Here is a 12,291-nt window from a genome sequence, read left to right as displayed (position 1 = left end):
GGACCCACCCTAAAAAGGAAGGGGCATCCACTTGGACCCTTTCCACCTTTTCTAAATCTCGCCTGATTGAGCACTGATTGAGCAGATAAGCACATGTCATTCTCATTTCAGAAAGGTATTGGTTAGCTTGCTGCTAGCAGCTCAGTTATGTTATGATGTTAGAGGCTATGCAAGGAATGCTTTAGTCCAGCGATATGCAGTTTTTATTGCGCCTTGCATTCAGCAGGAAGATCTTTAGCTTGAATCTGTGGCCTAGGTATTCACCTTGGTATTTCTTTTGGCACAAAGTGAAGGAGTATTTGAGAGAAAATGCACAATGTGTTTCTTATGTTGTTATGAACAACTTGTTACTCTTTCTCATTAAGCTTCAGCCACTGCAGAAATATATAAATAAGGGCTGACTTCCTGTAAGACGTGTCCAAAGCTGGGACGGAATAAAAGGAGACACTTGTAAATGATAGTGCTATCGTTTGAGAAAGGGTAAGTTGAGACTGACTTTCATGCGTTTTCACAGACCAAGCATCATAAAGATACCAGCATGATCTTCATTGCGGGCTTAGAGCCGGTATTAGCTTTTGAGAGGTAAGAGGATTTTGAGGGCTCGTTGGTCTAGGGGTATGATTCTCGCTTTGGGTGCGAGAGGTCCCGGGTTCAAATCCCGGACGAGCCCTTTTCTTGGTACTCTTTTCAAGTTGTTTTGAAGTTTGCGTTTCAAAACCAACATCAATTTTTTCTTTGCAGTAGTGGATAATTCTTTGCTAGAGTCTCATGCTTCAGCCCTGCCCAGTCTGAGCTAATACCAAACATCTGGTCTTGCATGGCATGTACGAGCGTTCAGCTAGGGATGTCGGGCAGGTTGCATGAAAGAAATCTAAAGCCAGAGGCCCATGGAATAGCCAGTTCGGAGCAGTTTCATTACAGAAAAATCAACTGTAGGTATCTGTTTCTGTAGTGTAGTGGTTATCAAGTTCGCCTCACACGCGAAAGGTCCCCGGTTCGAAACCGGGCAGAAACAGTTGTTATATTGTGTTGGCTACAATGTTGATAGGTGCCGTTTTGCCATGGAATTGTCCAAGCCCTGAAGATTATTTCATGCAATCTCGTTCCAAGAAAGGGAATTCTCTCAAAACACTAAAGTAATCGGCGTGTGGATGTATCTGTTGGTTCTCAGACCTTGCTTTCAAAAGAGCCCTGCAATCGGTTCACTGCTCACCTAGAACAAGCATTAACATGGAGAATTGTTGGCACCAACAGGAATCTTATTTTAGTGGAGTGTTTCTGGCTTTGAGTGCAGAGGCCCTCGGCTCAATTCCAAGATGATCCTTCTCAAGGTGATGATACAAATGCATTGTCACCTTTACGTTTAATGTCAGAATCATTTATTTCCAGTTGGTGGTGTAAGAATGTTTGCAACAGTATGGCGATTTTTCCTAGCCATGCATGAATGAAAGCATATCACTCGCCTTTAGGTGTTTTTCTAATACATTGATATTTGCATCTTCCTTCCTAGCCTGCATGTTTGACTATCTTACAGGCTGCATGTAATAAGTATCACATCAGGGCCCTTCTTCTACTCAATTCACAACTGTTCTATCACGACATAGATAAGAAAGCTGCATCTGCTTTTGTTGTGTAGTGGTAATCAGGTTTACCTGACGTGTGAAAGCCCCATGCTTTGAAAGTACACAGTAACAAAGAAACCGATGACTTTTATAATAAGGTGTCATGTGTGTCTCTTACTTTGCACAAAAAGTGCCAGAGATGACTTCATTTGCAGTCACTTGAAAAGTAGGGATTCTCCAATAAATGGTAAATGGTTGAAACAAATCTGAAGAAATGCATGACATACCTGTGTGTGTGTGTGTATGCATGTATGTATATATAGGGAGAGAGAGAGCGTCAATATAAACAGACTTTATTTCAATCAAGCTGTCTTTTCTATCCTTCAGGAGCAGAATGTTCTGATCATCAGCGCTCCAGAATGTAGTGTTTTCTTGGCAAGCATCACATATTGTGATGTGTTAGCTAAAAGTTCCATATCCTAGAGACTGATATATTCCTCTGTACTTGTACCTTGGGGATTCATCAAAACCTGGCATCATAAGCAGCTTTCTACTGCCACAGACTGGACAGCGAAACAATTTAAAATATCCCAGAAAAAGAAAATAAGCATGCTTAATCAGAGCTTTCTGGACAGGAAGGACATTTGAGCAAGTGAGGAATAAGCACTGCTTTTGTTAATTTGCATAGGCAGAATAGAGACTTCTGGGAAAAGGCCGAAATTACAGTCACAGAAAATGGCTGCATCTATAGAGAACGCTAAGAAGTGTTGGCAGCTTTTCCTCTGACCCTGGCCACTTTTACAAGCAATCCTATGATAGTCAGCAGGACCCACCCTAAAAAGGAAGGGGCATCCACTTGGACCCTTTCCACCTTTTCTAAATCTCGCCTGATCGAGCCTGATTGAGCACTGATTGAGCAGATAAGCACATGTCATTCTCATTTCAGAAAGGTATTGGTTAGCTTGCTGCTAGCAGCTCAGTTATGTTATGATGTTAGAGGCTATGCAAGGAATGCTTTAGTCCAGCGATATGCAGTTTTTATTGCGCCTTGCATTCAGCAGGAAGATCTTTAGCTTGAATCTGTGGCCTAGGTATTCACCTTGGTATTTCTTTTGGCACAAAGTGAAGGAGTATTTAAGAGAAAATGCACAATGTGTTTCTTATGTTGTTATGAACAACTTGTTACTCTTTCTCATTAAGCTTCAGCCACTGAAGAAATATATAAATAAGGGCTGACTTCCTGTAAGACGTGTCCAAAGCTGGGACGGAATAAAAGGAGACACTTGTAAATGATAGTGCTATCGTTTGAGAAAGGGTAAGTTGAGACTGACTTTCATGCGTATTCACAGACCAAGCATCATAAAGATACCAGCATGATCTTCATTGCGGGCTTAGAGCCGGTATTAGCTTTTGAGAGGTAAGAGGATTTTGAGGGCTCGTTGGTCTAGGGGTATGATTCTCGCTTTGGGTGCGAGAGGTCCCGGGTTCAAATCCCGGACGAGCCCTTTTCTTGGTACTCTTTTCAAGTTGTTTTGAAGTTTGCGTTTCAAAACCAACATCAATTTTTTCTTTGCAGTAGTGGATAATTCTTTGCTAGAGTCTCATGCTTCAGCCCTGCCCAGTCTGAGCTAATACCAAACATCTGGTCTTGCATGGCATGTACGAGCGTTCAGCTAGGGATGTCGGGCAGGTTGCATGAAAGAAATCTAAAGCCAGAGGCCCATGGAATAGCCAGTTCGGAGCAGTTTCATTACAGAAAAATCAACTGTAGGTATCTGTTTCTGTAGTGTAGTGGTTATCACGTTCGCCTCACACGCGAAAGGTCCCCGGTTCGAAACCGGGCAGAAACAGTTGTTATATTGTGTTGGCTACAATGTTGATAGGTGCCGTTTTGCCATGGAATTGTCCAAGCCCTGAAGATTATTTCATGCAATCTCGTTCCAAGAAAGGGAATTCTCTCAAAACACTAAAGTAATCGGCGTGTGGATGTATCTGTTGGTTCTCAGACCTTGCTTTCAAAAGAGCCCTGCAATCGGTTCACTGCTCACCTAGAACAAGCATTAACATGGAGAATTGTTGGCACCAACAGGAATCTTATTTTAGTGGAGTGTTTCTGGCTTTGAGTGCAGAGGCCCTCGGCTCAATTCCAAGATGATCCTTCTCAAGGTGATGATACAAATGCATTGTCACCTTTACGTTTAATGTCAGAATCATTTATTTCCAGTTGGTGGTGTAAGAATGTTTGCAACAGTATGGCGATTTTTCCTAGCCATGCATGAATGAAAGCATATCACTCGCCTTTAGGTGTTTTTCTAATACATTGATATTTGCATCTTCCTTCCTAGCCTGCATGTTTGACTATCTTACAGGCTGCATGTAATAAGTATCACATCAGGGCCCTTCTTCTACTCAATTCACAACTGTTCTATCACGACATAGATAAGAAAGCTGCATCTGCTTTTGTTGTGTAGTGGTAATCAGGTTTACCTGACGTGTGAAAGCCCCATGCTTTGAAAGTACACAGTAACAAAGAAACCGATGACTTTTATAAAAAGGTGTCATGTGCGTCTCTTACTTTGCACAAAAAGTGCCAGAGATGACTTCATTTGCAGTCACTTGAAAAGTAGGGATTCTCCAATAAATGGTAAATGGTTGAAACAAATCTGAAGAAATGCATGACATACCTGTGTGTGTGTGTGTACGCATGTATGTATATATAGGGAGAGAGAGAGCGTCAATATAAACAGACTTTATTTCAATCAAGCTGTCTTTTCTATCCTTCAGGAGCAGAATGTTCTGATCATCAGCGCTCCAGAATGTAGTGTTTTCTTGGCAAGCATCACATATTGTGATGTGTTAGCTAAAAGTTCCATATCCTAGAGACTGATATATTCCTCTGTACTTGTACCTTGGGGATTCATCAAAACCTGGCATCATAAGCAGCTTTCTACTGCCACAGACTGGACAGCGAAACAATTTAAAATATCCCAGAAAAAGAAAATAAGCATGCTTAATCAGAGCTTTCTGGACAGGAAGGACCTTTGAGCAAGTGAGGAATAAGCACTGCTTTTGTTAATTTGCATAGGCAGAATAGAGACTTCTGGGAAAAGGCCGAAATTACAGTCACAGAAAATGGCTGCATCTATAGAGAACGCTAAGAAGTGTTGGCAGCTTTTCCTCTGACCCTGACCACTTTTACAAGCAATCCTATGATAGTCAGCAGGACCCACCCTAAAAAGGAAGGGGCATCCACTTGGACCCTTTCCACCTTTTCTAAATCTCGCCTGATTGAGCACTGATTGAGCAGATAAGCACATGTCATTCTCATTTCAGAAAGGTATTGGTTAGCTTGCTGCTAGCAGCTCAGTTATGTTATGATGTTAGAGGCTATGCAAGGAATGCTTTAGTCCAGCGATATGCAGTTTTTATTGCGCCTTGCCTTCACCAGGAAGATCTTTAGCTTGAATCTGTGGCCTAGGTATTCACCTTGGTATTTCTTTTGGCACAAAGTGAAGGAGTATTTGAGAGAAAATGCACAATGTGTTTCTTATGTTGTTATGAACAACTTGTTACTCTTTCTCATTAAGCTTCAGCCACTGCAGAAATATATAAATAAGGGCTGACTTCCTGTAAGACGTGTCCAAAGCTGGGACGGAATAAAAGGAGACACTTGTAAATGATAGTGCTATCGTTTGAGAAAGGGTAAGTTGAGACTGACTTTCATGCGTTTTCACAGACCAAGCATCATAAAGATACCAGCATGATCTTCATTGCGGGCTTAGAGCCGGTATTAGCTTTTGAGAGGTAAGCGGATTTTGAGGGCTCGTTGGTCTAGGGGTATGATTCTCGCTTTGGGTGCGAGAGGTCCCGGGTTCAAATCCCGGACGAGCCCTTTTCTTGGTACTCTTTTCAAGTTGTTTTGAAGTTTGCGTTTCAAAACCAACATCAATTTTTTCTTTGCAGTAGTGGATAATTCTTTGCTAGAGTCTCATGCTTCAGCCCTGCCCAGTCTGAGCTAATACCAAACATCTGGTCTTGCATGGCATGTACGAGCGTTCAGCTAGGGATGTCGGGCAGGTTGCATGAAAGAAATCTAAAGCCAGAGGCCCATGGAATAGCCAGTTCGGAGCAGTTTCATTACAGAAAAATCAACTGTAGGTATCTGTTTCTGTAGTGTAGTGGTTATCACGTTCGCCTCACACGCGAAAGGTCCCCGGTTCGAAACCGGGCAGAAACAGTTGTTATATTGTGTTGGCTACAATGTTGATAGGTGCCGTTTTGCCATGGAATTGTCCAAGCCCTGAAGATTATTTCATGCAATCTCGTTCCAAGAAAGGGAATTCTCTCAAAACACTAAAGTAATCGGCGTGTGGATGTATCTGTTGGTTCTCAGACCTTGCTTTCAAAAGAGCCCTGCAATCGGTTCACTGCTCACCTAGAACAAGCATTAACATGGAGAATTGTTGGCACCAACAGGAATCTTATTTTAGTGGAGTGTTTCTGGCTTTGAGTGCAGAGGCCCTCGGCTCAATTCCAAGATGATCCTTCTCAAGGTGATGATACAAATGCATTGTCACCTTTACGTTTAATGTCAGAATCATTTATTTCCAGTTGGTGGTGTAAGAATGTTTGCAACAGTATGGCGATTTTTCCTAGCCATGCATGAATGAAAGCATATCACTCGCCTTTAGGTGTTTTTCTAATACATTGATATTTGCATCTTCCTTCCTAGCCTGCATGTTTGACTATCTTACAGGCTGCATGTAATAAGTATCACATCAGGGCCCTTCTTCTACTCAATTCACAACTGTTCTATCACGACATAGATAAGAAAGCTGCATCTGCTTTTGTTGTGTAGTGGTAATCAGGTTTACCTGACGTGTGAAAGCCCCATGCTTTGAAAGTACACAGTAACAAAGAAACCGATGACTTTTATAAAAAGGTGTCATGTGCGTCTCTTACTTTGCACAAAAAGTGCCAGAGATGACTTCATTTGCAGTCACTTGAAAAGTAGGGATTCTCCAATAAATGGTAAATGGTTGAAACAAATCTGAAGAAATGCATGACATACCTGTGTGTGTGTGTGTACGCATGTATGTATATATAGGGAGAGAGAGAGCGTCAATATAAACAGACTTTATTTCAATCAAGCTGTCTTTTCTATCCTTCAGGAGCAGAATGTTCTGATCATCAGCGCTCCAGAATGTAGTGTTTTCTTGGCAAGCATCACATATTGTGATGTGTTAGCTAAAAGTTCCATATCCTAGAGACTGATATATTCCTCTGTACTTGTACCTTGGGGATTCATCAAAACCTGGCATCATAAGCAGCTTTCTACTGCCACAGACTGGACAGCGAAACAATTTAAAATATCCCAGAAAAAGAAAATAAGCATGCTTAATCAGAGCTTTCTGGACAGGAAGGACCTTTGAGCAAGTGAGGAATAAGCACTGCTTTTGTTAATTTGCATAGGCAGAATAGAGACTTCTGGGAAAAGGCCGAAATTACAGTCACAGAAAATGGCTGCATCTATAGAGAACGCTAAGAAGTGTTGGCAGCTTTTCCTCTGACCCTGACCACTTTTACAAGCAATCCTATGATAGTCAGCAGGACCCACCCTAAAAAGGAAGGGGCATCCACTTGGACCCTTTCCACCTTTTCTAAATCTCGCCTGATTGAGCACTGATTGAGCAGATAAGCACATGTCATTCTCATTTCAGAAAGGTATTGGTTAGCTTGCTGCTAGCAGCTCAGTTATGTTATGATGTTAGAGGCTATGCAAGGAATGCTTTAGTCCAGCGATATGCAGTTTTTATTGCGCCTTGCCTTCACCAGGAAGATCTTTAGCTTGAATCTGTGGCCTAGGTATTCACCTTGGTATTTCTTTTGGCACAAAGTGAAGGAGTATTTGAGAGAAAATGCACAATGTGTTTCTTATGTTGTTATGAACAACTTGTTACTCTTTCTCATTAAGCTTCAGCCACTGCAGAAATATATAAATAAGGGCTGACTTCCTGTAAGACGTGTCCAAAGCTGGGACGGAATAAAAGGAGACACTTGTAAATGATAGTGCTATCGTTTGAGAAAGGGTAAGTTGAGACTGACTTTCATGCGTATTCACAGACCAAGCATCATAAAGATACCAGCATGATCTTCATTGCGGGCTTAGAGCCGGTATTAGCTTTTGAGAGGTAAGAGGATTTTGAGGGCTCGTTGGTCTAGGGGTATGATTCTCGCTTTGGGTGCGAGAGGTCCCGGGTTCAAATCCCGGACGAGCCCTTTTCTTGGTACTCTTTTCAAGTTGTTTTGAAGTTTGCGTTTCAAAACCAACATCAATTTTTTCTTTGCAGTAGTGGATAATTCTTTGCTAGAGTCTCATGCTTCAGCCCTGCCCAGTCTGAGCTAATACCAAACATCTGGTCTTGCATGGCATGTACGAGCGTTCAGCTAGGGATGTCGGGCAGGTTGCATGAAAGAAATCTAAAGCCAGAGGCCCATGGAATAGCCAGTTCGGAGCAGTTTCATTACAGAAAAATCAACTGTAGGTATCTGTTTCTGTAGTGTAGTGGTTATCAAGTTCGCCTCACACGCGAAAGGTCCCCGGTTCGAAACCGGGCAGAAACAGTTGTTATATTGTGTTGGCTACAATGTTGATAGGTGCCGTTTTGCCATGGAATTGTCCAAGCCCTGAAGATTATTTCATGCAATCTCGTTCCAAGAAAGGGAATTCTCTCAAAACACTAAAGTAATCGGCGTGTGGATGTATCTGTTGGTTCTCAGACCTTGCTTTCAAAAGAGCCCTGCAATCGGTTCACTGCTCACCTAGAACAAGCATTAACATGGAGAATTGTTGGCACCAACAGGAATCTTATTTTAGTGGAGTGTTTCTGGCTTTGAGTGCAGAGGCCCTCGGCTCAATTCCAAGATGATCCTTCTCAAGGTGATGATACAAATGCATTGTCACCTTTACGTTTAATGTCAGAATCATTTATTTCCAGTTGGTGGTGTAAGAATGTTTGCAACAGTATGGCGATTTTTCCTAGCCATGCATGAATGAAAGCATATCACTCGCCTTTAGGTGTTTTTCTAATACATTGATATTTGCATCTTCCTTCCTAGCCTGCATGTTTGACTATCTTACAGGCTGCATGTAATAAGTATCACATCAGGGCCCTTCTTCTACTCAATTCACAACTGTTCTATCACGACATAGATAAGAAAGCTGCATCTGCTTTTGTTGTGTAGTGGTAATCAGGTTTACCTGACGTGTGAAAGCCCCATGCTTTGAAAGTACACAGTAACAAAGAAACCGATGACTTTTATAATAAGGTGTCATGTGTGTCTCTTACTTTGCACAAAAAGTGCCAGAGATGACTTCATTTGCAGTCACTTGAAAAGTAGGGATTCTCCAATAAATGGTAAATGGTTGAAACAAATCTGAAGAAATGCATGACATACCTGTGTGTGTGTGTGTATGCATGTATGTATATATAGGGAGAGAGAGAGCGTCAATATAAACAGACTTTATTTCAATCAAGCTGTCTTTTCTATCCTTCAGGAGCAGAATGTTCTGATCATCAGCGCTCCAGAATGTAGTGTTTTCTTGGCAAGCATCACATATTGTGATGTGTTAGCTAAAAGTTCCATATCCTAGAGACTGATATATTCCTCTGTACTTGTACCTTGGGGATTCATCAAAACCTGGCATCATAAGCAGCTTTCTACTGCCACAGACTGGACAGCGAAACAATTTAAAATATCCCAGAAAAAGAAAATAAGCATGCTTAATCAGAGCTTTCTGGACAGGAAGGACCTTTGAGCAAGTGAGGAATAAGCACTGCTTTTGTTAATTTGCATAGGCAGAATAGAGACTTCTGGGAAAAGGCCGAAATTACAGTCACAGAAAATGGCTGCATCTATAGAGAACGCTAAGAAGTGTTGGCAGCTTTTCCTCTGACCCTGACCACTTTTACAAGCAATCCTATGATAGTCAGCAGGACCCACCCTAAAAAGGAAGGGGCATCCACTTGGACCCTTTCCACCTTTTCTAAATCTCGCCTGATTGAGCACTGATTGAGCAGATAAGCACATGTCATTCTCATTTCAGAAAGGTATTGGTTAGCTTGCTGCTAGCAGCTCAGCTCAGTTATGTTATGATGTTAGAGGCTATGCAAGGAATGCTTTAGTCCAGCGATATGCAGTTTTTATTGCGCCTTGCCTTCACCAGGAAGATCTTTAGCTTGAATCTGTGGCCTAGGTATTCACCTTGGTATTTCTTTTGGCACAAAGTGAAGGAGTATTTGAGAGAAAATGCACAATGTGTTTCTTATGTTGTTATGAACAACTTGTTACTCTTTCTCATTAAGCTTCAGCCACTGCAGAAATATATAAATAAGGGCTGACTTCCTGTAAGACGTGTCCAAAGCTGGGACGGAATAAAAGGAGACACTTGTAAATGATAGTGCTATCGTTTGAGAAAGGGTAAGTTGAGACTGACTTTCATGCGTATTCACAGACCAAGCATCATAAAGATACCAGCATGATCTTCATTGCGGGCTTAGAGCCGGTATTAGCTTTTGAGAGGTAAGAGGATTTTGAGGGCTCGTTGGTCTAGGGGTATGATTCTCGCTTTGGGTGCGAGAGGTCCCGGGTTCAAATCCCGGACGAGCCCTTTTCTTGGTACTCTTTTCAAGTTGTTTTGAAGTTTGCGTTTCAAAACCAACATCAATTTTTTCTTTGCAGTAGTGGATAATTCTTTGCTAGAGTCTCATGCTTCAGCCCTGCCCAGTCTGAGCTAATACCAAACATCTGGTCTTGCATGGCATGTACGAGCGTTCAGCTAGGGATGTCGGGCAGGTTGCATGAAAGAAATCTAAAGCCAGAGGCCCATGGAATAGCCAGTTCGGAGCAGTTTCATTACAGAAAAATCAACTGTAGGTATCTGTTTCTGTAGTGTAGTGGTTATCACGTTCGCCTCACACGCGAAAGGTCCCCGGTTCGAAACCGGGCAGAAACAGTTGTTATATTGTGTTGGCTACAATGTTGATAGGTGCCGTTTTGCCATGGAATTGTCCAAGCCCTGAAGATTATTTCATGCAATCTCGTTCCAAGAAAGGGAATTCTCTCAAAACACTAAAGTAATCGGCGTGTGGATGTATCTGTTGGTTCTCAGACCTTGCTTTCAAAAGAGCCCTGCAATCGGTTCACTGCTCACCTAGAACAAGCATTAACATGGAGAATTGTTGGCACCAACAGGAATCTTATTTTAGTGGAGTGTTTCTGGCTTTGAGTGCAGAGGCCCTCGGCTCAATTCCAAGATGATCCTTCTCAAGGTGATGATACAAATGCATTGTCACCTTTACGTTTAATGTCAGAATCATTTATTTCCAGTTGGTGGTGTAAGAATGTTTGCAACAGTATGGCGATTTTTCCTAGCCATGCATGAATGAAAGCATATCACTCGCCTTTAGGTGTTTTTCTAATACATTGATATTTGCATCTTCCTTCCTAGCCTGCATGTTTGACTATCTTACAGGCTGCATGTAATAAGTATCACATCAGGGCCCTTCTTCTACTCAATTCACAACTGTTCTATCACGACATAGATAAGAAAGCTGCATCTGCTTTTGTTGTGTAGTGGTAATCAGGTTTACCTGACGTGTGAAAGCCCCATGCTTTGAAAGTACACAGTAACAAAGAAACCGATGACTTTTATAAAAAGGTGTCATGTGCGTCTCTTACTTTGCACAAAAAGTGCCAGAGATGACTTCATTTGCAGTCACTTGAAAAGTAGGGATTCTCCAATAAATGGTAAATGGTTGAAACAAATCTGAAGAAATGCATGACATACCTGTGTGTGTGTGTGTACGCATGTATGTATATATAGGGAGAGAGAGAGCGTCAATATAAACAGACTTTATTTCAATCAAGCTGTCTTTTCTATCCTTCAGGAGCAGAATGTTCTGATCATCAGCGCTCCAGAATGTAGTGTTTTCTTGGCAAGCATCACATATTGTGATGTGTTAGCTAAAAGTTCCATATCCTAGAGACTGATATATTCCTCTGTACTTGTACCTTGGGGATTCATCAAAACCTGGCATCATAAGCAGCTTTCTACTGCCACAGACTGGACAGCGAAACAATTTAAAATATCCCAGAAAAAGAAAATAAGCATGCTTAATCAGAGCTTTCTGGACAGGAAGGACCTTTGAGCAAGTGAGGAATAAGCACTGCTTTTGTTAATTTGCATAGGCAGAATAGAGACTTCTGGGAAAAGGCCGAAATTACAGTCACAGAAAATGGCTGCATCTATAGAGAACGCTAAGAAGTGTTGGCAGCTTTTCCTCTGACCCTGACCACTTTTACAAGCAATCCTATGATAGTCAGCAGGACCCACCCTAAAAAGGAAGGGGCATCCACTTGGACCCTTTCCACCTTTTCTAAATCTCGCCTGATTGAGCACTGATTGAGCAGATAAGCACATGTCATTCTCATTTCAGAAAGGTATTGGTTAGCTTGCTGCTAGCAGCTCAGTTATGTTATGATGTTAGAGGCTATGCAAGGAATGCTTTAGTCCAGCGATATGCAGTTTTTATTGCGCCTTGCCTTCACCAGGAAGATCTTTAGCTTGAATCTGTGGCCTAGGTATTCACCTTGGTATTTCTTTTGGCACAAAGTGAAGGAGTATTTGAGAGAAAATGCACAATGTGTTTCTTATGTTGTTATGAAC

At 41.8% G+C, this 12,291-nt stretch overlaps 8 non-coding genes across 8 annotated transcripts; all 8 read left to right on the top strand.

The window, feature by feature from the left end:
* The first annotated feature begins 598 nt into the window (after positions 1 to 598).
* On the top strand, positions 599 to 670 carry TRNAP-UGG (transfer RNA proline (anticodon UGG)). The gene has a single exon. It is a non-coding gene; the product is annotated as a tRNA-Pro (tRNA).
* A 2,325-nt stretch (positions 671 to 2,995) lies between these two features.
* TRNAP-UGG (transfer RNA proline (anticodon UGG)) lies at positions 2,996 to 3,067 on the top strand. Its single transcript has one exon. It is a non-coding gene; the product is annotated as a tRNA-Pro (tRNA).
* A 272-nt stretch (positions 3,068 to 3,339) lies between these two features.
* TRNAV-CAC (transfer RNA valine (anticodon CAC)) lies at positions 3,340 to 3,412 on the top strand. The gene has a single exon. It is a non-coding gene; the product is annotated as a tRNA-Val (tRNA).
* A 1,970-nt stretch (positions 3,413 to 5,382) lies between these two features.
* Positions 5,383 to 5,454, top strand: TRNAP-UGG (transfer RNA proline (anticodon UGG)). The gene has a single exon. It is a non-coding gene; the product is annotated as a tRNA-Pro (tRNA).
* A 272-nt stretch (positions 5,455 to 5,726) lies between these two features.
* On the top strand, positions 5,727 to 5,799 carry TRNAV-CAC (transfer RNA valine (anticodon CAC)). Its single transcript has one exon. It is a non-coding gene; the product is annotated as a tRNA-Val (tRNA).
* A 1,970-nt stretch (positions 5,800 to 7,769) lies between these two features.
* On the top strand, positions 7,770 to 7,841 carry TRNAP-UGG (transfer RNA proline (anticodon UGG)). The gene has a single exon. It is a non-coding gene; the product is annotated as a tRNA-Pro (tRNA).
* A 2,320-nt stretch (positions 7,842 to 10,161) lies between these two features.
* TRNAP-UGG (transfer RNA proline (anticodon UGG)) lies at positions 10,162 to 10,233 on the top strand. Its single transcript has one exon. It is a non-coding gene; the product is annotated as a tRNA-Pro (tRNA).
* A 272-nt stretch (positions 10,234 to 10,505) lies between these two features.
* On the top strand, positions 10,506 to 10,578 carry TRNAV-CAC (transfer RNA valine (anticodon CAC)). The gene has a single exon. It is a non-coding gene; the product is annotated as a tRNA-Val (tRNA).
* The last annotated feature ends 1,713 nt before the right edge of the window (positions 10,579 to 12,291 follow it).

This window comes from Triturus cristatus, chromosome 8 (assembly GCF_964204655.1).
Source record: "Triturus cristatus chromosome 8, aTriCri1.1, whole genome shotgun sequence".
Lineage (NCBI taxonomy): Eukaryota > Metazoa > Chordata > Amphibia > Caudata > Salamandridae > Triturus > Triturus cristatus.
Note: the sequence above shows the minus strand (reverse complement) of the source record. Positions and strands in the feature narration are given on the sequence as shown.